The following is a 27,981-nucleotide window of genomic DNA, read 5'->3' on the forward strand; positions in this document are numbered from 1 at the left end:
TATTTATACTTGGAATAGATGATGACTCTTCTCTTACCACTGAAGCATAATGACAATTGTAAAGAATAACTTGGGACACCTGGGTGACTCACTCAGCTAAGCATATGACTCTTGATTTTAGCTCAAGTCATGATTTCAGGGATGTGAGATTGAGCCCCACTTCAGGCTCCCTGCTCAGCAGGGTGTCTGCTTGAGATTCTCTCCCTCTCCCTCTCCCTCTGTCTCTCCCCTGACTTACTGGTCTGTGTTCTCGCTCGCTCTCTCTCTCTAATAAATAAATAAAATCCTCAAAAAAGGAATAACTTTATTTTTATTTTTAAAATTTGTTACATATTTAGTTTCTTTTTTTAATTTCAGCTTTATTGAAGTATAATTGACATATAAAATTGTAAGGTACATAAAATGTGTATCACAGTGATTTAATGTACATATACATTGTGAAAGGATCCTCACCACCTAGTTGATTAACTCATCCATCACCTCACTTTTTATATATCCATCTATCATCTATCTATCTATCTATCCACTTACTTTGGAGAGAACATTTAAATTCTACTCCCAGGGGCGCCTGGGTGGCTCAGTTGGTTGGGCGACTGCCTTCGGCTCGGGTCATGATCCTGGAGTCCCGGGATCGGGTCCCGCATCGGGCTCCCTGCTCGGCAGGGAGTCTGCTTCTCCCTCTGACCCTCCTCCCTCTCATGCTCTCTGTCTCTCATTGTCTCTCTCGCAAATAAATAAAATCTTAAAGAAAAAAAAAAAAGAAAAAAAAATAAATTCTACTCTCAGCAAATTTCAATTACACAATATGGTGTTATCAACTATAGTCACCATGTCTTATATTAGATCCTCAGACCTTATTCTTATAGCTGAAAGTTTATACCCTTTTACCAACCCTTCCCTATTTTTCCCACTCCCCAGCCCCTGGCAACCATTTTTCTACTATTTTTATGAGTTTGACCGTTTTTAAATTTTTTTTTTCAGATTCCATATGTAAGTGATACCATTTTTCTTTCTAGAAAATGAAAAAGAAAAAGAAAAAAACAGAGAAGCAAGAGAAGAAAAGAAAAGGAAAAAAACAAAACTATATTGGTTTCATACCTTTTGTGACAGTTATTCTTAGACATCCTTTACAACCACCAATAAGTTGTAATCTGAGCCACCCAGGTGGCCCTAACAATTTCTTTTTTTTTAATTAATTAATTAATTTGACAGAGAGAGACACAGTGAGAGAGGGAACACAAGCTGGGGGAGTGGGAGAGGGAGAAACAGGCCTCCTGCTGAGCAGGAAGCCCGATGCGAGGCTCGATCCCAGGACCCTGGGATCGTGACCTGAGCCGAAGGCAGATGCTTGATGATTGAGCCCCCCAGGTGCCCCAGTAACAACAATTTCTTATATGACAAATTATTAGTTGGGAAAAATAAAGATTTTTCTTGAGAAGATATTGAGTAAGCATCATCATTAATCAAAAAGACTAAAATATCCATAAAATATGAAATATCCAGACATTTATTTAAGAATAGATGTGCATAATATAAGGAACTAAAATAAAGAAACAAAAATAAATTTTATTTATTTACTTGAGAGAGAGAGAAATCACAGAGGGAGAGGGAGAAGCAGACTCCACGCTGAGCAGGGAGCCTTACGTGGGCTCAATCCCAAGACCCTGGGATCCTGACCTGAGCCAAAGGTAGACACTAAGCCAACTGAGCCACCCAGGCACCCCAAAAATAAACTTTAAAGAACAAAGGAGGCACCAAGTTAGATAGATGATAGTTGTCAATAATCCAAAATTCATCTATAAGTTCATCTTCATCTTCCACCAAAATAAATTCTATTTATTTTTTGCACCAAAATAAATTCTAAATGAATAAAAATGTCATTATGGATTTTCATTAATGGCCACGATGGTATAACAAAGATTGGACATAACCTCTCATTATAAATAAGAAAACTGCAAATAATATAAAACAACTGGTCTCTGTTATTGGGCACCAGCAGCACAGGAGTGGGATTCCTGGGAGAAGGGAAAGCAGTAATGAGACCTCAGTATTATTCCAGCATTCTGCCTATAGTTAGTTATTGGTCTGCAGATGCAGGGAAACTCCACAAAGCTGGGAAAATAACCAAGGAAGAGTCATAAACCTAACAATTCCCAGAGCTTACATAGAATGGGAGACATTTGAGCTCAGAACAGACAGAGTGGAGAAAGACCATATTTAATGCTTTTTCCCAAACAAAAGATTCTCTATTTTCATGTTTCTTTCTTTTTTTGATGTCTTCTCATTTATTTATTTTGACTCAGTTCACACAGTTTGGATTTGCCTCCATGGCCTAGAGACTCAGATCATTTAGCTTGCCAGCATTGCCTGATCACAAGCTGACGGAAAAGAAAAATAAATGGCAAACTCCTTCCACTGGAACATTTTGTCTTTGTTAAATAAAACATTTCCTCTCTCTGATGATGGCCATTTGATTGGTTCCTTTATTATAGAATCCCATATATCAAGGCAAAGGCCTAGGTTTATATTCATGATGAGGATAAAGAACAAAAGCCAGCTTTGTGTATGCACGTGCATCTTTCCGTTAGTATAAGTGCTAAAACGAGCCACTCTGACTACTGTATTCTGGAAGAGGAGATTGGTTTTTAAAAAGTGCTGTGTATTCACTAAAGAGCTTCAATAAAGATAAGAAGGCTCTATGAATATTGACATTCAAAAGTGTTCAAGATTTAAAATGGAAAATGGAGTTAAAAATAGCATGTTTAATATGAAACAAAAATAAATTTATTTATACCCCCCAAATATTAACAGATGTAAGATTTCATGTGTTGGTCGCTTTTTTCCTCATGCATCCCTGTATTCTTTTAGATCTTTATATTACGTACGTAATCATTTTTTTTATAGTTATAGTGTCAGCATTTTTTAGTTGTATACTATCATTATTGCTTTACATCATGTCCTTGGTACAACAACCAAGTGAATCACATACCTATATCTAACATTCTCTCTCCCTCTTCTCATAATTATTCATTTGAATGTGCTTAATATGGATCCTTAATTACGTATGTATAACTTTTATTGTTTCTGAATATATGAAGCAACTCAATGCATATCAACATTCCCAGCAAAAAAAGAAAAAGAGACAGAAAAATCAGATTTTATATATTAGGGGTGTAGTGTGTGTTAGTGTGTGTGTGTGTGGTGTGTGTTTGTGTGTGTGTATGTGTGTGAATGCAATGAGTGCACATTGGGGAAATAATGAGCCAAACAGGATTTGAAGGGCCACTATGGTGAAATAACCATATTTTCTGCTCATACTTTTTTTCTCACAAGATTTGCCCATTCTTCCCAGAGACAGGATAGAAGCTGAAAATCTAGTGGGACTAAACACAGAGATACTGCTAAGTGGCAGAGAATCCATCAGAAAATTAGGAGTTTCATTAGACTTTGGGGAAAAAAATTAGAATTCAGAGCTGTGGAGGCAGCCAGGAGTTAGAGGGAAAGGGTTAAGATACTCATGAGCTGAACTGTGCCCACCCCCAAATTAAGATATTGAACTCCTCAACTTTAGTTAGGAAATAAGACTGTTAAAGAGGTTTTTAAGGTAAAATAAGGTTTATAGGTGGGCTCTAAGCCAATATGACCAGTGTCCTTATAAGAAAAGGAGATGAGGATACAGACACAGAGAAGACCACGTGAAGACACTGGATGAAGACAGCCACCTACAGGCCAAGTGAGGCTTCAGAACAAACCAATTATATGGACAGCTCAATCTAGCCTCCAAACTGTGAGGGAATACATTTCTGTTGTTTAAGCCACCCAGTCTGTGGTATTTTGTTATAGAAAGTCTAGCAATTAATACAAATTTCAATGAGAAGGAACACATAAAAATTGGAGCCTCACACTGTGCTGACCTTTCCTTCAATGCATTGGTCAAATTTTTGAACTGCAAAGGAAAGCAAAGCAGGAATCTGATAAAGGGGGGAATGAATATATAAGGAGTCTCATGGTCTTGCGGAAGCAATATTTGAGTTCAGATCTTCTAGGATCTCAGTTAGGAAAGTTGGAGGACCATGTCCTAAAATCTGGTACAAATTAGGTGGAAAGAGCATTACCAAAACAATAACCCAGGCTTGAATCAGCTCTGGCTCAGTTCAAAACAAAGGGATATGCCACATTGTATCAATCTACTCAGACTAAGATGAACTTTCTCTTTCAGGAGATGACATCATCCATGTCTTCCATAATTGCCATGCACAGTGTTAGCCATAAAATGGTTTTTTCCAGACATATGGGGAAAAAAGACAAAGAGACAAAGTGTACCTTAGAAACAGACCCACAGATGACTTACATGTAGGAGCTATCAGACAAGATAAATTTAAGATTGTGGTGGTTAATCCGTTGAAGAAAATAGAGAGCAAGACGTATATAAGTGATTAGATTTGGGGTAATTTTTAGGTGTGGAGGCCAAAGAATTTTCTGTCAAATTGGATGTAGATTTTAAGAGAAGTACAGGTACTATAGACATTATATTTGCACGCCCTAAAATTCATATGATGACATCCTAACCTTCAGTGTAATGATATTAAGATATGGGCTTCTGGGAGGTGATTAGGTTATAAGGGTGGAATTCCCTTATTAGTGCCCTTATAAAAGAGTCCCTGGACAGCTCCCTTGCCCTGTCTGCCATTTGAAGATGTAGTGAGAAGTTCACCATCTATGAACCAGGAAGTGGGTTCTCACCAAACACCAAATTGCAGGCACCTTGCTCTTAGACTTTTCCCAATCTCCAAAACTGTGATAAGTAAATGTTCATTGCTTGAGGAACCCAGTCTATAGTATTTTTGTTACAACTAAGACACACTAAGACAATAGAAGTTGAGGATGATACCAAGATCTCAAGTTCTTTCTGACACCAAATATGTGCTGTTTTTTCTAACACCAATTCTCTGACATCAACTGTATATTCAGCAATTAGTGCAAATCCCACAAGTTAAGGGCCCAGTTCAACAAGACTGACCACACTACACATGCCAGTCATAAGTCCCAAGACCAATCCTTATATCTGACCAACTGACTATAAATCAGGGGTTCCCACAACCCCTTTGCCACACTTGATAATTTAGTCAAATGTGCACAAACCCCAGGAAAACCCTTACTAATGATATTAATACATTATAAAGGATACAATTCAGGAACGACCAACTGAAAGTGATAGAGCAAGGCAGGGGGAAGGGTTGTATTAATCTTTCCTGCCACCATCCCAGAACTTTATTGTATTCATCAACCTGGAAGCTCTCAAAGCTTTGTTTTCCTATGGAGATTTAATTAAGTAGATATGATTGGTTAAATCATTGGCCTTGGTGATTGAATTCAATCTTCAGCCCCTTTCTCTTCCTGGGAGATTGTGGGTAGAGCTAAAATTCTAACCCTCTAATCACCTAGTTATTTTTACTGTTAACCAGCCCTGATTGAAAGGCATTCCTTATGAATAACAAAAGGCACTCCTATATTTCAGGAAATTCCAAGGATTTTAGGAGCTCTGTGCCACAATTTTTATTTTACCACCCAAGATTTTTTTACCTAAACACCTAAAAAGATACAATTTCTATTAATTAAAAATGGGCAGTTTAGTTTTGAAGGGAAACAATAGTTTAGCTATTGTTAAATTTGTTAAATTTGCAAAGTCAAATTGTTTTCCAAAAGGAGATGTTGAGTGGGTGTGTCAAGAGCCACAAACTAAATTAAAATTTGGTAAAATATTGCCACAATCATTAACATAAATTGCATCATATATCCTTATTTAAAATGTATTCCTCTAATAAATAAAACACCAAAAATACAATAAAAAATAACATAAATAGGTTATGCCACTAATTATAGAAAAAACACAAAAGCCTAATTAGCCGCTAAATAACTCAGAACTAAATAAGCCAAAATAAATAAAATGTGATTTTTTTTTCCTAAACAAATGAAATTAGTGTTGATATTGGCAAAGGTGAAAAAGTTACAAAAGCACTGATAGGAAGTGTGTAATGTTATTGGTAGTACTAGTATAAGTTTTCAGGAGAGGAGTGAAGGGATTTATAAAGAAGACCTAGAATATATTTATTCCCTTCCCTGGAGTAATTTTTTTATACTTTTTTTTTTTTAAAGATTTATTTATTCATTTGAGAGAGTGAGAATGAGAGAGAGTACATGAGAGTGGGAAGGGTCAAGGGAGAAGCAGACTCCCTGCCGAGCAGGGAGCCTGATGCGGGACTCGATCCTGAGACTCCAGGACCATGACCTGAGCCGAAGGCAGTTGCTTAACCAACTGAGCCACCCAGGCGCCTTTTTTATACTTTTATAGTAAGAAAGTAAGTCTTTGTAGGAACGATATCTGGAGTACTAAGAATTTATTTATTTATTATTTATTTATTTATTTATTTATTTATCTTCTAAATGGCTTATTATCTTCTAAATAGCTTATAATTATCTTAAGGACAAGAACCATGTCTTATTCCTTTTTTCTTTGCTTGGGGTTCATTAAATCTTGTCCAAATCCATTGGAATTCACTCAAATCCTATACCCTAAGTATAGAGGCTGGAATAAATAACTGCTTCCTGACTGTGCATAAACAATATGTGTTAGTTTCCTCAGGCCGTGGTAACTAATTACCACAGACTTGGTGGTTTAAGACAACAGAATTTATTCTCTCACAGTTCCGGAAGACGGAAGTCTGAAATGATATTTCCTTCTCAAGCCTCTGAGACAGAAATTGCCCCATGCCTCTGTTAAAACAGAAACTGAAGTGTATTAAATTTTTGAGAGTTTATTTGAACAAAAATCAATTTGAGTTTGGGCAGTGCCAAACTGGAAGTGGTTCAGAGCGCTCCTACAATAGAAACTAGGGGCAAGACTTTTATAAAGAAGATGCAGAAGTAAACTAAGGAAGTTATTTGATTGTCTGTAGCTTAAGTGGTTGCCTCATTTGGGAAAGCACAGTTAGCTGTTTGTGACTGGTTGCCCTTAGGTTTTGATTTTTTAACCTTGAGGCATTTATAGGCTTCAGTTTTGGTTTTCTTACCTAGGCTACTATGGCATAAGAGCTACCTCTAATGGCCTCCTTGTTTAATTAATTTAAAACCTCTCACCCAGCTTTTGGTGGTTGTAGGCAATCTTTTGCATTACTTGGTTTATAGATGCATCATTCCAATCTCTATTTCCATCTTCCCATTTTGTTCTCTATGTGTGTGGCTTCACATGGTCTTCTTATAAAAATCCAACCAGTTGTTGGATATAAGGCCCATTGTAATTCAGTATGAACTCATCTTAACTAATTACATCTGCAAAGATCTTATTTCCAAAGAGGGTCACATTCTGAGATTCCAGGTGGACATGAATTTTGGGGCACACTATTCAAAACACTGCACAATATGGTTTTTCCCATTTGAAAAAAATATTACTTGGTCTATTACATATCTAAGATATTACTGAAGTGACACTGTTCTTCACTGTCCCTTTGTTTAATCTGTGAAGGGACATTTTATAAGCCTAAGAAAATGTCTATTATCTTACAAAAATCATTCAATAGACCTAATTATGTGCGGTTTATTGTTGGGATAAACCGCACATAATGCACATAATGCAATATGTCTGCCAATCAATTTAGAATATGCCTACTTGTTTATCATCTCACGAGATACTATTTGATCTATATATTGGTTTGTGGTGAACAGCTACTCTATTTTCTTTTGTAATCTAGATTTGAAGCTGAGAATTAACAAGACTATATAACATAGGGGTAGATAAATATGATTCTTTTATTTTTTCCAAATAAACTTATTGACTTTGAATGAGGTCTCAAGTTTAAGGAACAGTTTTAATTTTTTTGGATTCTTATGTCTTATCTCATTTTATAACCTGTATTTCTTTTAGAATCTCATTGATAGAGAAATATAATGTCATTTTTAAAAACACTTACTGAAACAAGGTAAATCTAAAAATGACTTCTAAGGAAAGTAGCTTTGTTTTAGGTTAGTAATCTCCAATTGATTTAGGACACTTGCAAATTAATGAGGCATTGCAATACATTGACTCATATGTTTTTTCTAATTTCTATAGTAATTTAATTTAACTATTTTATCACATTATCCTCATCTATATATAATATGTCATATTATCAGAGCTCTAACTCTAAAACTACAATCTTTTAGGAGTTTTAATCATTTCTAATAATTTCTGTTTTCAAATTGCTATTTATACACTAAATCTGAAAGTCTGTTATTAAGTCATTTTAGAGTATTCTAATTAAGTATTTCCACAGAGCTGATTATTGCTTAAATTCTAGACCCATGTGAGTAGAAAATTAGCCTATTCATTTACTATTCTGAATGAGAAAAGAAATTATTATAATAACATTTCTAGTGCATTTAAGATGGAGGAGCATTGATTAACTGGGCAGAGACCTTTTTATGTTTAAATATAACATTTCAGTAGTTGTCATGCACAATTGTTTAGCTATTAGGAATAATAGCAACATTTGCTACTTAAGATGGCCATATGTCCCTATTTCTTGGGTCAGTGCTGATATATAACTGATATTTTTAAGTACTCATTAATCATGCTTCCACCTGCATTCTCAAAAATGTCCTGGTTTGGACATACTAAATATTATATCCACCTACTGGTACGATAGGCTTGTCTTTACCTGTAAGTATGAAGATTTAATTATGTGCCAAAGATTAACTCTTCACACCTGGAGAGATGAAACCATTATGAATCCTATTTACCAGCAAGAACCCTCTAGTACTGGTTCATGGTAACCTACATATTCATCCATTTCTATTCAGTAGTATATGCACAGATTCCAAACGAGTTACATGAGTAAAACTAAAGAACAATGCCTTTTCTCTAGATTTGAATCCAATTTGGTAGCTTTAACTCTTTTAATTATTTTTTTTTAAGGATTTTATTTATTTATTTGTCAGAGAGAGAGAGAGCTCAGGTGTACAAGCAGGGGGAGTGGCAGGCAGAAGGAGAAGCAGGCTCCCCACTGAGCAGGGAGCCTGATGCAGGGCTCGATCCCAGGACCCTGGGATCATGAGCTGAGCTGAAGGCAGACGCTTAACTGACTGAGCCACCCAGGGATCCCTCTTTTAATTATTTTTATAAGAACAACTATTACCTACTGATAACTTGAACAAGAAAGTGACATTATAGGTAACTTGTATTTTTAAAATGTTCTTTCTAAATATTTCTCAAATCCATGCACTACTGCCACCAGTCTGAGCCACCATAATTTCCTCTGGATTACAGGAAATATTACTAGTCCCTGGATATCCACTGTGGGTTCTTTTTGAAATCTAATGATGTTGTACTCTTCCAACCCTGCATTCTACTCACATAGTATACTCTCTGCCATTACTGTTCATTATGACCAACTGATTATTAGTACAGTTTCCAAATCCCGCATAATTTCACGCTTACCAACTCTCTAGCTTCATGTACCACACTATTCTTAATGCATTTCACTATTCCTATCTGTGTGCACTCCAACCCTTCCCCCCTCTTGCAGATCCTTGAGGTGTCATGCTGTCTTCCACCTTACTCTTTGCATATGCATTTCTCTTTGACTAAATGCTCATCTTCCCAATACCTACTTTATCACCTCCAACCTATTGCTTATGTAATTCTTTCTATCCAGATTCAGTTCAATTCTTAAGAGAAGAACTTCCTGAATAGATCAGTGGAGATAATATCAGATGGTCCTGAAGACTCATTTATCTCCCTCTTTCTGGTAACTTTGCCAAGAGCTGGCTCAGTTGACCTAAGAAGTCTATAGGGAGAAAATAATACCATTGGTTGATGTCAATGTGCCTTACATCAACGATGTGTCCAGGTATGTAGTGCCTGTTGTTGGGATGCAGATATTGGACCTTGGGATGCTATTTCTTGGCTTAGGGATCTTTTGACCTGTGTCTTGTGTTCTGGGCTATCCTAAGTAACAATGTTGTGGGGATGAGGTTTGTTCTCATACTTAGAGTGATCTCAGCTGTGGATCCAGGATAGTTTCTCTCTACTAAACCCTTGCCCAGAATGCATAAAGCATTTATGCTTGGTCTAGGCAATAGAATAATGAGAGTTCAGGGGACTATATGCACCCTACTACTTCTCTGTTTACAAATTTTCCCTAATATATCCCAGGTTATATCTGCAACTTGGGGTGCCAGGGTTGTATGTCCAAGACCTCTGTACAATAATCAGCTCCATCTGATTTATGGCACTCCTATGATTAGAAGTTCTTATTTCTTTAATACACTTTTAATAACACTAAAATCATATGGATATGATACTCCATAATCTAGTATTTTATGGCACTCCTCTTTATGTCACTTAGTGTAATCTCATCTGTTATATGTTGGTACAATGTATGATTATTACAATTGTTTGATTAATGTCTGTCATCTCATTTGAATCTGTGCTTCATGAGGGAATGAGAGCAGAGATTGTTTTGTTTTACTTGTGTCTCAAATTTCTAGCACAGTGCTTAGTATATGGTAAATGTCAATAAACATTCTTGAATGAACAAAATATTTGATAAATCATTTAACCCAATGAAATGGATGATTAAAAAAAATAGATATCTGCAGATGAGATGACATTTCAATGTCTCTCAAGTTATCCCAAAGTGACAGTGATAAATTATATGCTTCTGGCAAGAAGAAGGACAGGCTTAAGTGTTTGGTGATATGAACCCTTTCTAATAACCTGATGTTACATAGATCATTTAAATTATGTAATTTATCAATTAGGGCTACAAAGGAGGAGAGATGATGCAATATTTGTCTTCATTTCAGAGAGTGTGATGACATGAATGAGAATGTTGATGAACTGTTTCAAGATATTTCAAAGAAAGGAGATGAGGACATCTTATATTTAAATACCACCATATCTCAGGCTTTGTAAAAGAGGTTTGAGTGGATACTCTAATTTAATCCAGTATCTACCACAACAGGTCCTCCATGAATACTTCTCGATTTGTGTATTAATGAATATTAATCTCACAACAGTTTAGGAATAAAATGTTATTAAGAAATCTAAAGGATTTGCTCCTGAATCTAAAAATCTGTCTTAATCTGTTGCTAAAATGATGAGTAATAGAAATTGTCTATATAAAACCTATTGTGAAATCTTTGCTACATATTATAAATATATTAGCATATATTAATCAAAACTTAGCAAATATGAGTTTCTATCCATTTCTCCAAATGATTAATAATATTATTATAAGATCTTTATGTTCCTTTGATTCATTTATCATTAAGTTTTAAATATCCTTGCTACTTTTGTCAATCTCATTTTTAACAATGTGGTTATATATGAAATAATCTTATATCAAATTGGTCATGTTGATCATTAATAATAAATGTTATAAAATATCAGAAAAAATAAAAGCCGATAATAGTAAAATATCAGGATATTAGTAATGAAAAAAATTCTGTATACTTCAGGAAGAGAAACAAAAAATTGTCCAACAGACAGGGACAAAATTTACAATGGTGCTGTACTTTCAAAATTTAGGTTAGTTTCTAGAAGACATACAACAATATCTTTAATGTTTGGGAAGAAAAGTCGTTTGATCTTGAATAACAAATGTATACATTTTATAAAGCCACATGTTTTACCCAGGCAATAGTTCATTCAATCTATTTCCCATGAATTATTTCTTGGGATGATGTTTGAGACTACCTACTTAAATTCAAACCTAGAAAGAAGAGAACCTGAGATTAGTGAAAGAAATGGTACAAGCCATCAAGGGGCCATAGGATGACTGTGATACAGCAGAGTTAGGGAGAAAAAAGTCCTGGAGACTCCTCCTTACCTCACGCCATTTAAAAACTCAGCTCCAGACAAATAATAGATCTAATATGAAGATAAAACATCAAAGTTTCTACGCAGGCTTATAAGACAAAAACTTCATGCCATTGTCATGGGGAAAGATTAATTAAAGAGGATACTAATGTACTGTCCATAAAATAAACACTAAAATCAACTAAAGTGTATTAAAGAAATAAGAACTTCTAATCATAAAATGACATACTGAAGTGATTGAAAATGCAATCTAGACAATGGAAATGGCCCTCTGCAACGCATTCAAATAAATCTATATAAAGTATTGTCAATCAATAAGAAATTTGGCAGACAACTCAATTAAAAAAAATGTACAAAAAACTTAGGTAGGCAATTTATAAAAAGGTAAATACAAACACCCCAGTCATATAAAAGGATGTCCAAATTACTCAATAACCAGAGAAGTATTAATTCAATCCAAAGTAAGAAGTTGTAACTTATCTACAGAATATCTAAAACATAAGAATTAAGATGTCGTATTTTGATGATGAAGTAGAGTTAGAAATTTGCATATAGTGTTGGGAGTAGTATGTACTGGTACTGTCACAGTTGTAAACCATTTGGCAATACTACTAAAAACTGGGCTTATAATGTTTACAGCAATATTTATTTTGGACAAATTCATTCTAGGCCAACAAGTAGCCAAGCATTATATTTGGAAATTAGGGCTGATTACAGTCTGAGTAATTCCTCTTGTTTAAGGCCACTGAGGGAGTTTTTATAGCAGATGAAATAAATTCAGGAAGGTGGAAATATGATGACCTAAGCTAGCATAGTGTAATACAGTTAAATATAATCAAGAGATTTAAAATTTCTATCAACAAATCAACTTAGCTAGCTCCCAGACTATCTCATACACAGAATGTTTTGGGCCTGCAACATTCTTCTTCTTCTTCTTCTTCTTCTTTTTTTTGGTCAATTTTTCACACAAATATAAATGCATTCTCTGCTCTCATGTGTTAGTTTGGTCAAAAGAAAACAAGCATAACCCATATAAATCCTACACTACATCATTATACATGCTTTAAATTCTAGACTCCTAAGAAGAGTTTATATAGAAGATGCTTCTGTTCCACACCCATACCCTTCCACACTGAAAATTTCAGAGCATCCCAGCCTTACTATAAACTCTTTGTATGAAGTATGCTTCTGGTCAAAAGACCTGCCATCCATACCTGTGTGTAGGACAAGCTGACAATATTAGGCAATTAACACTCTCCTGGAGCAGCTCTCAGACAAGACTAGTGAGTGCTAATGAATAAATACCAAGATTATTTGTCTTTTAGGTAAGAAAACTCTGATTTCTATGCTGTATACTACCCCCCAACTTTTCTCAGTGGAATTCATCTCAGTTGCCTACAGTGGTAACTTGCTTAAAAATGCACCAGGTATTGTCAGCCTTTCCTTCCCTTTCTCAGTTGCTTCTCTCTGGTAGTGTTTCCTAAGATTACCTCTCAATTAAATAATTGCACAGATATTAGACTGGGTCACCTGCCTTCTCAGAGTGATCTCCAAGCTCCAGCAGTTAGGAAAGAAATGGATAATAGCCCAGCGACTTTAACTTCTCCTTTCCCAAAATTCAATATTTTATAATCTCGATAAGCACAGTTTTTTGGTTTTTGGGTTTTCTTTTATTAATTCTCTTCTATTCTCTCAATTGACTATTCTTTAGTCAGAGATGCTTTTATAAGCTCATTTTTAATAATCATTGGCTTTCTAATGCTTTTCTAAAATAAACTTCTAAAAATCTTCATTCTTTTAAATGGATGTTGTTAGAGAAGCTGGTACACTGGGAAACTACAGTCTTTCTAATGGTGACTCCATAGTTTCATCAGAGAGATGAAACTCAATTCTAAGTATCTGTAGAATTTTGTTTCCTCTCATGCTCAATTTATCATGTTTTGCTGAACTCTACTGAAACTGAATAAAATAACACTGGAACATCAGCATTCCACAAATATCCGAGGTAGTAACCAAAAGGTAAAAATCATTGTACCAAAGACCTTCTATATATTGGCCAAATAAAATGTTTTAAGAGAATTTCAGGCTAAATAAATAAATAAATAAATTTTAAAAGATGATGTTAAAAAACCAAAAGGTAGACCCTTTAAGTATGATATAGTGTCCTTTATCATCTCTTATTATAGTCTTTGGCTTAAAATCTAATTTGTCTGATATAAGGATTGCCACCCCAGCTTTCCATTAGCATGGTAAATGGTTTTCCACGCCCTCACTTTCAATCTGGAGGTGTCTTTGGGTCTAAAGTGAGTCTCTTGCAGACAGCATATCGATGGGTCTTGTTTTTTTTATCCAATGTGATACCCTGTGTCTTTTGATTGGGACATTTAGCCCATTTACATTCAGGGTAACTATTGAAAGATATCAATTTAGTGCCATTGTCTTGCCTGGAGAGGACTGTTATTGCATATTATCTCTGTTCCTTTCTGGTCTATGTTACTTTTAGTCTCTCTCTTTGCTTAGAGGACCCCTTTCAATATTTCTTGTAGGGCTGGTTTTGTGTTTGCAAATTCCTTTAGTTTTTGTTTGTCCTGGAAGCTTTTTATCTCTCCTTCTATTTTCAGTGACAGCCTAGCTGGATATAGTATTCTTGGCTGCATATTTTTCTCATTTAGTGCTCTGAATATATCATGCCAGTCCTTTCTGGCCTGCCAGGTCAACTAATCTTTGACAAAGCAGGAAAGAATGTCCAATGGAAAAAAGACAGTCTTTTCAACAAATAGTGTTGGGAAAATTGGACAGCCACATGCAGAAAAATGAAACTGGACCATTTCCTTACACCACACAGAAAAATAGACTCAAAATGGTTGAAAAACCTAAATGGGAGACAGGTCTCCATCAAAATCCTTGAGGAGAACACAGCCAGCAACCTCTTTGACCTCAGCCACAGCAACTTCTTCCTAGAAACATTGCCAAAGGCAAGGGAAGCAAGGGCAAAAATGAACTATTGGGACTTCATCGAGATAAAATCTTCTGCACAACAAAGGAAACAGTCAAAAAACCAAAAGACAATTGACAGAATGGGGGAAGATATTTGCAAATGACATATCAGATAAAGGGTTAGTATCCCAAATCTATAAAGAACTTATCAAACTCAACACCCAAAGAACAAATGATCTAATCAAGAAATGGGCAGAAGACATGAACAGACATTTTTCCAAAGAAGACATCCAAATGGCCAACAGACACATGAAAAAGTGCTCAACATCACTCAGCATCAGGGCAATCCAAACCAAAACCTCAATGAGATACCACCTCACACCAGTCAGAATGGCTAAAATTAACAAGTCAGGAAATGACAGATGTTGGTGGGGATGCAGAGAAAGGGGAACCTTCCTACACTGTTGGTGGGAATGCAAGCTGGTGCAGCCATTCTGGAAAACAGTATGGACGTTCCTCAGAAAGTTAAAAATAGAGCTACCATATTACCTAACAATTGCACTACTGGGTATTGACCCCAAAGATACAAATGTAGGGATCTGAAGGGGTACATGCACCCCGAAGTTTATAGCAGCAATGTCCACAATAGCCAAACTGTGGAAAGAGCCAAGATGTCCATCGACAGATGAATGGATAAAGAAGATGTGGTATATATATACAATGGAATATTATGCAGCCATCAAAAAAAACCCCAAAATCTTGCCATTTGCAACAACATCAATGGAACTAGAGGGTATTATGCTAAGTGAAATAAGTCAATCAGAGAAAGACATGTATCATATGATCTCACTGATATGAGGAATTCTCAAACTCATGAAACAAACTGAGGCTTGCTGGAGTGGTGGGGGGGTGGAAGATGGGGTGGCTGGGTGATAGACATTGGGGAGGGTATGTGCTATGGTGAGTGCTGTGAATTGTGTAAAACTGTTAAATCACAGACCCGTACCCCTGAAACAAATAATACATTATAGGTTAAAAAAAAAAAAGATAATAGGAAGGGAAAAATGAAGGGGGAGAAATCGGAGGGGGAGATGAACCATGAGAGACTATGGACTCAGAAACAAACTGAGGATTCTAGAGGGGAGGGGGTGGGGGGATGAGTTAGCCTGGTGAGGGGTATTAAAGAGGGCATGTATTGAATGGAGCACTGGGTGTTATATGCAAACAATGAATCATGGAACACTACATCAAAAACTAATGATGTAATGTACGGTGATTAACATAACATAATAAAATAGAATTTTTAAAAAAAGGTAAATGAGACTAAGAAGCATTTTAGGGGGATAAAAAAAAAGACAGTCTGAAATGGCTGTGGTACTGGGAGTAAATGGGAATGATATATAGGATCCTGTTATTCAGAATGTGGTAGATCCACTTCGGGATTTGGATGTATTCAAAAATCAATGGAAAAGTACAAAAAGTATTAGCAAAATGTGACAGGATTAAGATCACATTGATAAAAATATTTTGCTAGCTATTGCGGAGGAAAGACTTAGATGGAGCATGAGAGGCCATTTATAGTAAAGCAAGACAGAGGCAAGAGAAGTTTCCAATAAAATAATAGCTAAATACTTGGTATAGGATTAAAATATTAAATATTAATATTTAAGTATTAAATATTAAAATATTTCCAGATGGATTATATTTGGTTGTGAATGATAATTAGGATTCAATATATAATTTCCACATTTCCACAATTAATGAAGATGCTATTGTTTACTAAGATGGAGAAGACAGATAAAAAAGATCCAAGTTCCTTCTTTGGAACTGTTGATTTTGTTATGCTAAGCTGAACTCAATGGAGGGGTAGAAACTAGCCTGGAAGAAGTAAAACAAATTATAATTGTATTTTAAGTAAGACATGATGGTATGCTAGGGTGAGTGTAGTCAAAAGAGAGAAAAGAAAATCTATCTTGGGGTGAGAATATACAGGACTCCATCATTTATTGAGTATGGTTTGTGAGAAAGATGTAGATTCAAGAATGTCTCCTCAATTCCTTCCATAAGTATTTGAGTGGACATGTAAATTCTCATAGCAAAATGGAAAACACTGCAGGAGGACTGGGTTGTGGAATGTCATGAGTAGCATGAAGGAATGGTGTTATAAGTTTATTTGGGAAAACTGAAAAAAAAAAAGGTGGTAAAGCCTGTTGTTAGATAATCATATTTTTCTTACTCCCATATCTTTGGTAGTCAATTTTGTACAAGTTTGCAGGGGCAGGGAGAGGACTAGTGTCCCATTGTAGTGATACTGTTCTTTCCAAGAAAACATTCTTGGAAAAACCAAAAATGTTTAAGGGAAAACTGTTAGTTCAGTGAAATTTACTGGTATTTGGAGATAGTAATAATCTGGAAAAAAAAAGGACACAGAAATATCTATACATTCACTACAAGCGAATGGAAGATTTACAATAATCTCTTTGCATAATATATGTAGCTATTAAAAAGAATGAAACAGCTTTATGTCCTGAGATGGAAAGAATATATTCAAATATTTCAGAATAAATTTGAGTCTACAAAACAAATATACCTAATCATATACAGCAGCCCCACTGATTATACTTGTGATTTTCATTTTTAAAAAAAGATCTACTGTGATACTACAGAATCTTTAAAATTCATTTAAAAAAAAATTTCTTCCATGAATTAGAATATTGAGCACTACTGTTGAACTCATTATTCTGTAATAAAAAGTCAAACAAAATCCTCTTATCTGGTAAAGCCCTACCAAATTTTATGTATATAAATATTTGCAACTTTTAGTAATTAAATTTAATTCTTGTTTTTTTAAGATTTTTATTTATTTATCTGAGAGAGAGCAAAAGTGAGAGAGATCACAGAGGGAGAGTGAGAAGCAGACTCCCCTATGAGTAGAGAGCCCAAAATGGGGCTCAATCCCAGGACACTGAGATCAGGGCCCAGGCTGAAGGTAGATGCTTAACCAACTGAGCCACCTAGGAGCCCCTAAGTTTAATTCTTTTTTTTTAAGATTTAATTATTTATTTGAGAGAGAAAGAGCACCAGCAGGGGGAGGAGCAGAGAGAGAGGGAGAAAGAATCCTCAGACTCCCCACTGAGCAAGGAGCCACATGCAGGGCTTGATCCCAGGACCCTGAGGTCTTGACCTGAGCCTAAATCAAGAGTTGGTTGCTTAATGGACTGAGCCACTCAGGGACTTCAAATTTAATATATTACACTGTTGTTTTTTTTTTTTTTTCTGCACATACACACATACATAAGCACATATAGGAGTATGTAGTTTTGACTTGCATTACTCCGATTTATTCAGCCACACTTTAACTGATGTTCTGAAACATTGTGTTTCCATATGCATAACAGTAGATAGACATGGTTATATGTTCCACAGATTGCACTGTAATAATAGACATTGATATTTAGCTAAGAAGTACATTTTATATGCCATATTCAGTGATAATTAGGTAATTATATTTTTATATAAAAAGTGAACAATTTTTCAATTAAAGAAGATATCATGAATACAACTTGGAATCTTGAAAAAAATATATTTAAATCTTTAAGTAATGTTTTATCAAGTTTTAAAAATTAGAAAAAAGAAACATGGACCAAGTTACTGTCATTCATTGAGTTTTCATGTATTTGGAGGTATCATGCATAAGCACATTTTCCTAACTTTGCAACTGAAATCATGTCTTCCTATCCTTAAGTTGAAAATCAGAGAAAAAGATTGCCTTACAAATTTACAGCTAACCCAAATCTAGTAAGATTTTTTCTTTAAAAAAAAAAGGGGCGATCTAAGTTATGTTACATTTTATTTAATTGTCCAAAATCCTTCAATATATCAAAATATTATAATCTACTTCTGAAGTCCAAGTGGGTCCCAAATACTGCTTGACATATAAAATGCATTTCTCTGAACCCAGCTGCTTACTTGAAAGAAAAAAAATAGATCATATGACTTTTTTATCTGGTTCTTATAAGGATTCATTCTCTTTTAAAGGTCAAATGCCTGTGAGCACCTTGGTTTCTGGTCAATATGTCTTTCTCTTGAAAGCATAAAGGGCAAGAGGGTTACCTGAAAGGAGTAGCTGCCTTTGATTCCCAGCTGTGATGTGAATATGCCATGATTGAAAAACAAAGACTGCAGAAGTGGAACTGATTTCTCTCATTCAAGACCTGCTGTTGGGACAGCATCTGGTCCCTATCATTTCATACTGTATAGCCACAATCTGGTTAGGAAATTCACAATAGCTATTGAATGATAACTCTTATGGTGAAAACAAAATTTAGTAAGGAAGTATCTGAGATTTGGATACTTCGAGATACACAATTTAGTCTCCCTCTTTTTTACTCAATGTGTCAAACTTTTTTAAATGTGTCAAAGATTTTGACCAATTCTGAATACCAAACATAATATGAATGGAAATTATTTTCTATTTTAGTCACAAAGAACGATAAACCTAAAGCAAATCTAGAATAGTGCATTTTGAACCCTAACCAACTAGGCAGAAGAATGATCGAGAATATATACACATTTAGATAATTTTCTAGAAACATGTATTTCCTAAGCATTGGATACTCAACTGTGGAAAAAGTATTATAAAAGGTCATATTTCCTCCAGGAAATATATATCATGCTTCAATAATTTTTGGACCAAGTAATCATGGATTCATAATTGGCTAAATAGCTCTGTTTCAGAAGGTTTGAGGCTAATATCAATATAATCCCAACAAAGAAAGATTTATTAAACTTCTAGTGCGTTATATTTACTTAAGGGTACTCAAAGAATTCACAAAATATAATAAAATTTAAAAAGCAGAATCAAGAAAAACAGCCTCTTCTGATTCTTTTGTACTTTGTTTTACAATATGATTGAAAGGCAAGAAAATGGGTCATCAAAATCTAGCAATGTACTTTTCAGAAATTTTTTTTAAAAAAAAGGAAAGAATGGGTTTATCACACTTGGTTAATTCTTTAAAATACCAAATGTCATCTTTAAAGCATATCCTAAATCAATGTCCATCTCATCTGCTGCCATCTTATACATGGAAATTGGGCCTGAAATTAAATATTTATAGGGGTGTTTTTGGGGGGAAGGGGCAGGTACTTAGAGAAGTTTAAAAAAATTATCATTGGTTTTCAATGTTAGTGAAGATTTGATACTTCCATTACCTGTGGAATTATACTCCTTAAATGTAATATATATTTTGTTTTTTGAGAATATCTCTCAAATAGCCTTTCTTAAATTGGAGAACGATTTAAGGCATTTGACTTTATTTCTGACTCAAGATAAAAATACACAGCCATCGAGAAGGATGAGATCTTGCCATTTTCAACAGCATGGATGGACCTAAAGGATATTATTCTATGAAATAAGTCAGATAGAGAAAAACAAATACCACATTATTTCACTTATATGTGGAATATAAAAAAACAAAACATATGAATAAGCAGACAAAGAAAAAGCAGGATCAGACCCATAAATACAGAGAACAAACTGATGCTTGCCATAGGGAATGGGGGGTGGGCGGATGGACTAAACTGGTGAAGGGGAGTGGGAGAAATAGGCTGCCTTCAGTTAGGAATGAATAAGTTATAAGAATAAAAGGTACAACATATAGAATAGAGTCAATGGTATTGTAATAACATTGCATGGTGATAATAGCTATACTTGTGGTAAACATAGCATAACTTGTAGAGTTGTTGAATCACTATATTGTATCTGAAACTAAGTAACATTGTATGTCGATAATACTCAATAAAAGAAAAGGATAAAAAGAAAATGCAGATTTTCAAAGAAATCAAAATACAGTTCTTAACATAAGAATGTCACAGAAATACAATTCAAATGACTCATTGTTTTACTTATTTGGCTTATTATATGGATAGTTTTTCACCTAAAAATGAATCTACTGACACCAAGCACTTTCTTTTTTGGCAAGAAGTGGAATTTCATTGAGTCAACAGTATAATTTGGTTTCAAATGCAAACTGCATTAGTTGAAGAAATCATGTAAATTTCTTTAGAACAGACACTTTTTTTTAGAACACTCTTTTTTTTTTAATTTTATTATGTTATGTTAGTCACCATACAATACATCATTAGTTTTTGATGTAGTGATCCACGATCCATTGTTTTCGTATAACACCCAGTGCTCCATGCAGTACGTGCCTTCCTTAACACCCATCACTGGGCTAACCAATCCCCCCTCCCTCCTCCCCTCTAAAACCCTGTTTGTTTCTCAGGTCCATAGTCTCTCATGGTTCATCTCTCCCTCCAATTCCCCCCCTCATTTTTCCCTTCCTTCTCTTAATGTCCTCTGTGTTATTCCTTATGTTCCACAAATAAGTGAAACCATATGATAATTGACTTTCTCTGCTTGACTTATTGCACTTAGCATAATCTCCTCCAGTCCCATCCATGTTGATGTAAAAGTTGGGTATTCATCTTTTCTGATGGCTGACTAATATTCCATTGTATATATGGACCACATCTTCTTTATCCATTCATCTGTTGAAGGGCATCTCGGCTCTTTCCACAGTTTGGCTATTGCGGACATTGCTGCTATGAACATTGGGGTGCATATGGCCCTTCTTTTCACTACATCTGTGTCTTTGGGGTAAATACCCAGTAGTGCAATTGCTGGGTCATAGGGTAGCTCTATTTTTAATTTTGAGACACCTCCACACTGTTTTCCAAAGTGGCTATACTAACTTGCATTCCCACCAACAGTGTAAGAGGGTTCCCCTTTCTCCACAACCTCTCCAACATTTGTTATTTCTTTCCCTGTCCATTTTTGCCATTCTAACTGGTGTAAATGTGGTTTTGATTTGAATTTCCCTGATGGCTAATGATGATGAACATTTTTTCATGTGTCTGTTAGCCATTTGTATGTCTTCTTCAGAGAAGTGTCTGTTCATATCTTCTGCCCACTCTTTGACTTATTTGTTTTTTGGGTGTTGAGTTTGAGAAGTTCTTTATAGATTTTGGATACCAGCCCTTTATCTGTAGTGTCATTTGCAAATATCTTCTCCCATTCTGTGGGTTGCCTCTTTGTTTTGTTGACTGTTTCCTTTGCTGTGCAGAAGCTCTTTATCTTGATGAAATCCCAAAAGTTCATTTTTGCTTTTGTTTCACTAGCTTTTGGAGATGTATCTTGAAAGAAGTTGCTGTGGCCGATGTCAAAGAGGTTACAGCCTATGTTCTCCTCTAGGATTTTGATGGATTTCTGTCTCACATTGAGGTCTTTCATCCACTTTGAGTTTATCTTTGTGAATGGTGTTAGAGAATGGTCGAGTTTCATTCTTCTGCATGTGGCTGTCCAATTTTCCCAGCACCATTTATTGAAGAGACTGTCTTTTTCCCATTGCATGTTTTTTCCTGCTTTGTCAAAGATTATTTGACCATCGAGTTGAGGGTCCATATCTGGGTTCTCTATTCTGTTCCATTGGTCTGTATGTCTGTTTTTGTGCCAGTACCATGCTGTCTTGGTGATCACTGTTTTGTAATATAGCTTGAAATCGGGCAACGTGATGCCCCCAGCTTTGTTTTTCTTTTTCAACATCTCCTTGGCGATTCAGGGTCTTTTCTGATTCCATACAAATTTTAGGATTGTTTGTTCCAGCACTTTGAAAAATGTCATTGGAATTTTGATCGGGATGGCATTGAAGGTATAGATTGCTCTGGGTAGCATAGACATTTTAACAATGTTTATTCTTCCGATCCATGAGCATGGAATATTTTTCCATCTTTTTGTGTCTTCTTCAATTTCTTTCATGAATGTTTTGTAGTTCCTAGAGTATAGATCCTTTACCTCTTTGGTTAGGTTTATTCCAAGGTATCTTATGGTTTTTGGTGCTATTGTAAATGGAATCGTTTCTCTAATTTCTCTTTCTACAGTTGCGTTGTTAGTGTATAAGAAAGCAACTGATTTCTGTGCATTGATTTTGTATCCTGCCACATTACTGAATTGCTGTATGAGTTCTAGTAATTTGGGGGTGGAGTCTTTTGGGTTTTCCACATAAAGTATCATGTCGTCTGTGAAAAGAGAGAGTTTGACTTCTTCTTTGCCAATTTGAATACCTTTTATTTCTTTTTGTTGTCTGATTGCTGTTGCTAGGACTTCTAGTACTATGTTGAACAACAGTGGTGAGAGTGGGCACCCTTGACGTGTTCCTGATCTTAAGGGAAAGGCTCTCAGCTTTTCCCCATTGAGGATGATATTCGCTGTGGGTTTTTCATAGATGGATTTTATGAGCTTGAGGAATGTTCCCTCTATCCCTATACTCTGGAGAGTTTTAATCAGGAAAGGATGTTGTATTTTGTCAAATGCTTTTTCTGCATCAATTGAGAGGACCATATGGTTCTTCTCCCTCCTCTTATTAATGTGTTCTATCACATTGATTGATTTGCAAATGTTGAACCACCCTTGCATCCCAGGGATAAATCCCACTTGGTCGTGGTGGATAATCCTTTTAATGTATTGTTGGATCCTACTAGCTAGGATTTTGTTGAGGATTTTGGAATCCATATTAATCAGGGATATTGGTCTGAAATTCTCCTTTTTGATGGGGTCTTTGCCTGGTTTGGGGATTAGGGTAATGCTGGCCTCATAGAATGAGTTTGGAAGTTTTCCTTCTGTTTCTATTTTTTGAAACAGCTTCAGTACAATAGATATTATTTCTTCTTTGAATGTTTGGTAGAATTCCCCAGGGAATCCACGAGGCCCTGGACTCTTGTTTTTTGGGAGGTTTTTGATCACTGCTTCAATCTTGTTACTGGTTATTGGCCTATTCAGGTTGTCGGTTTCTTCCTGTTTCAGTCTTGGGAGTTTATAGGTTTCCAGGAAGGCATCCATTTCATCCAGATTGCTCAGTTTATTGGCATATAGTTGTTGATAATAATTTCTAATAATTGTTTCTATTTCCTTGGTGTTGGTAGTGATCTCTCCCCTTTCATTCATAATTTTATTAATTTGGGTCCTTTCTTCTTTCAGATAAGTCTGGCCAGTGGTTTATCGATCTTATTAATTCTTTCAAAGAACCAACTTCTAGTTTCATTGCTCTGATCTACTGTGTTTCTGGTTTCTAATTCATTGATTTCTGCTCTAATTTTAATTATTTCTCTTCTAATGCATAGCTTAGGCATCGTTTGTTGCTTTTTCCCTAGTTCTTTAAGGTGTAGAGTTAGTTGGTGAATTCGGGATTTTTCTATTTTTTTGAGTGAGACTTGGATGGCTATGTATTTCCCCCTTAGGACCGCCTTTGCAGTATCCCATAAGTTTTGGACCAATGTGTTTTCATTCTCATTGATTTCCATGAATTGTTTAAGTTCTTCTTTGATTTCTTGGTTGACCCAAACATTCTTGAGCAGAGTGGTCTTTAGCTTCCAAGTGTTTGAATTTCTGCCAATTTTTTTCTTGTGATTGAGTTCCAGTTTTAGGGCATCGTGGTCTGAGAATATGCAGGGAATAATCTCAATCCTTTGGTATCGGTTGAGACCTGATTTGTGACCCAGTATATGGTCTATTCTGGAGAAAGTTCCATGTGCGCTCGAGAAGAATGAGTATTCTGTTGTTTTAGGGTGGAATGTTCCGTAAATATCTATGAGGTCCATCTGGTCCAATGTATCATTCAAAGCTCTTGTTTCCTTGTTGATTTTCTGCTTAGATGATCTGTCCATTGCTGAGAGTGGAGTATTGAGGTCTCCTACAATTAACATATTGTTATCAATATGACTCTTTATTTTGGTTAACAGTTGGCTTATGTAGATGGCTGCTCCCATGTTGGGGGCATAGATATTTACAATTGTTAGATCTTCTTGTTGGATAGACCCTTTAGGAATGATATAGTGTCCTTCTGTGTCTCTAACTACAATCTTTAGTTTAAAATCTAATTTGTCTGATATAAGAATTGCTACCCCAGCTTTCTTTTGAGGTCTGTTGGCATGGAAGTTGGATCTCCATCCCTTCACTTTCAGTCTGGATGTATCTTTAGGTTCAAAATGAGTCTCTTGTAGACAGCATATGGATGGGTCCTGTCTTTTTATCCAATCTGCAACCCTGTGCCATTTTATGGGAGTGTTTAGGCCGTTCACGTTGAGAGTGATTATTGAAAGATATGAATTAATTGTCATCCTGTTGCCTGTGAAGACCTTGTTTTCATAGATTGTCCCTGTAAATTTCTGTTGTAGATCACTCTTGGGGTCTTTCTCCTTTTATAGAACCCCCTTAACATTTCTTGCAGGGCCAGCTTAGTGGTCACATATTCTTTCAACTTCTGCCGGTCGTGGAAGCTCTGCATCTCTCCATCCATTCTAAATGAAAGCCTTGCTGGATAAAGTATTCTTGGCTGCATGTTCTTCTCATTTAGTACCCTGAATATGTCTTGCCAGGCCTTTCTGGCTTGCCAGGTCTCTATGGATAGGTCTGACGTTATTCTGATGTTCCTCCCTCTGTACATAAGGAATCTCTTCCCCCTAACTGCCCTTAAGATGGTTTCCTTGGTTCTAAGATTTGCAAGTTTTACTATTACATGCCAGTGTGTTGGCCTGTTTTCCTTGATCTTAGGAGGGGTCTTCTCTGCCTCTAGGACTCGAATGTTTGTTTCATTCTCCAAATTAGGGAAGTTCTCAGCTACGATTTGCTCAAATACATCTTCTAGCCCTCTCTCTCTCTCCACTCCCTCCGGGATTCCAATGATTCTGACATTGGAACGTTTCATGGTGTCACTTATTTCTCTGATTCTATTTTCATGGATTCTGAGTTGTTTGTTCCTGGCCTCCTCTTTTCCCTTTTTATCTATTATACTGTCTTCCAGATCGCTTATTCTCTCTTCTGTCTCAGTTACCCTAGCTGTTAGATTATCTAGATTGGATTGGATCTCATTGATAGCATTTTTAAGTTCTGCCAATTCCCCTTTTATTTCTGTCCTTAGAGACTCTATGTTGCCATTAATTGATTTCTCCATTCTAGCCATTGTCTTCACAATTGCTAGCCTGAATTCCATCTCTGACATCTTGGTTATATCTGCATCCATTTGTAAATCTGCAGCATAAGTCATAATCTGAGTCTTTTCCGTTGTGGGGGCTCCTCCTCCTAGTCATTCTGTTGATGGGTGTTTGAGGGAATGTATAGAGTCCAAATTATTGACCAGAACCCAAGCAAGATGCACCTGTTTTCTTGGGACCTTAGGGTTGCTGGCCTCTTGTTTTCCCAGCCTGTCTTCTGCGGGAGGGGCCTGCCAAGCTGTTACTCAGGCAACTGTGTTTGGGCGGAGTTGCCCTGCGCCCCTGTGGCAGGGGATGGGCTCAGTGGGAATCAGTCTTTGGGGCTTTTGTTGTGTGGCGCCTTTCCCCGGTGGCTTTCCACATCTCTTCCATGAGTCAGAGCAGAAGAGACGGTTTCCAACCCTCTGCCTCAGAGCAGAGAGACCGCAGTCTGTTCTTCAGTGAGCTCTCCAGGCCACACCGTCTCCGTTTCTGTCCGTGCTGCTATAAACTGCAGCGTCCTAGGTTGTGCGCCCCTCCGCAGTGCTCCCAGTCCTGCCTCCAGGTCGGGGCACTTCTCTGCCCTTTGTGCTTCTAAAACCGCCAGCTGCTCCCAGGTCACGCATGCCCGCACGCGGGACTCCGCTGCTCAGGGTTTCCACCCGGGAGATTGCAGTTCACCAGCGGGACCCGTCGTACCGGTTTCCGTCTCGGAGGCTGCAGTTCGCGTGCGCGCGACCGTTGCTCCGGGTTTCTGTCCGGGTGGCTGCGGTTCGCGTGCGTGTGACCCTGCCGGTCTGGTTTTCCACCCCAGGGGCTGCCCTAAAGTCCTTTCCTGATGCTACCGGTCTGCGAGTCTGTGCCTATCTGCAGCGCGCGAGGCTGTCACTCACCGTCAGTGTAGGATCCCCACGTCCAAGCTCCCTCCCGCTGCCGTTTATCCTCCGATATCTGCCCGCAGAATCATGGCTCTCCGTTTCGTACCTCAAAACCAACTGCCTGCAATATTCTGTTTGTAGAGATCCAGATCTTCTTACATCTCAGGCTGGTTTCGTGGGTGCTCAGAGTGGTCTGGTAGATATCCAGCTCAATTCCGGGGACCAGTTGAAATAGGGTCCCCTACTCCTCCGCCATCTTTCCCCCAAAACTTATGCTTTTCAAAAGAAGAGTAGAAACACAAGCCAAAGACTGGGAAGAAAAATAGTTACAAGTCATATGTAGGAGAGCCAACACCACTGACTCCATCTCTCTATCTTTAGCCCTCTCTTCCTTCAAGTCTGATGGCTAACACCCCTCCTCTAGAACAGACACTCTTAAAACTTCTATTAAAGAACGTTGTAAACCATGAGATAGACATGCAATAAGAAAATTTCTTAAAGTTTTACATGATCATATAATACTTTTCTCCCCATCAGGATACCTTAGGAATATCATGTGGTTTCGATGTTTAATGATGCACAATTTTAGTTACTGAAGACTACTGTATGTGAGGAAACCTCTCTTCACTGTCTCCTGAATATGTATTCCAGACTCGAAGACCCTGTTTAGACTCTTCTTCATCTTTTCTTGATCTACATATATTTGAACTATTTTCCAACTTGGCTGGAATTTCCATATACTCTGAATTGTAAACTACCTAGTAAAAATGCTCTTTAAAGAGCTATAGAATAAAAATAACAATTTAGTCAGGTTAATGTAGAAAGAATAAATTGGAATTCTTAATTGTGTTAACTTCAAACCTTGTGGCCCTATGATAATAATTGTTTTTTTAATAGAACTTGTTTTCCACAGTGAGTTTTTTTAGAATTTATGCTAACTTGTTTAGGATAGTATTTGTGAAATCTTAAAACAGAATCAAAATATAATGATATTTTCTCCATTATTAAATATAGAAGTGGAGCTTTTAGGAGCTAAATAATTATGGAAGGAATGAGACAAAGGCTAGAAAAATAAATTAGCTCTGGGATTATCCAAACTCATTCCCTTATTTTAAAAATGAGTTGTATATGTAAGGCTTAAAAAGGTTAAGTATCTGAACCTAGGTATTTTTGAAATTGTCATTATTAGCAGTTAATAGTGTTGCTATACTCTGAGGTTAAATTTAGGATATATATTAACATAATAATACCATTATTTATATGGTGTGGGTAGAGAAGAAGGGC

This window comes from Mirounga angustirostris, unplaced genomic scaffold (assembly GCF_029215605.1).
Source record: "Mirounga angustirostris isolate CCGP_5_RB_7025 unplaced genomic scaffold, mMirAng1.0.hap1 SCAF_1, whole genome shotgun sequence".
NCBI classification, from domain to species: domain Eukaryota; kingdom Metazoa; phylum Chordata; class Mammalia; order Carnivora; family Phocidae; genus Mirounga; species Mirounga angustirostris.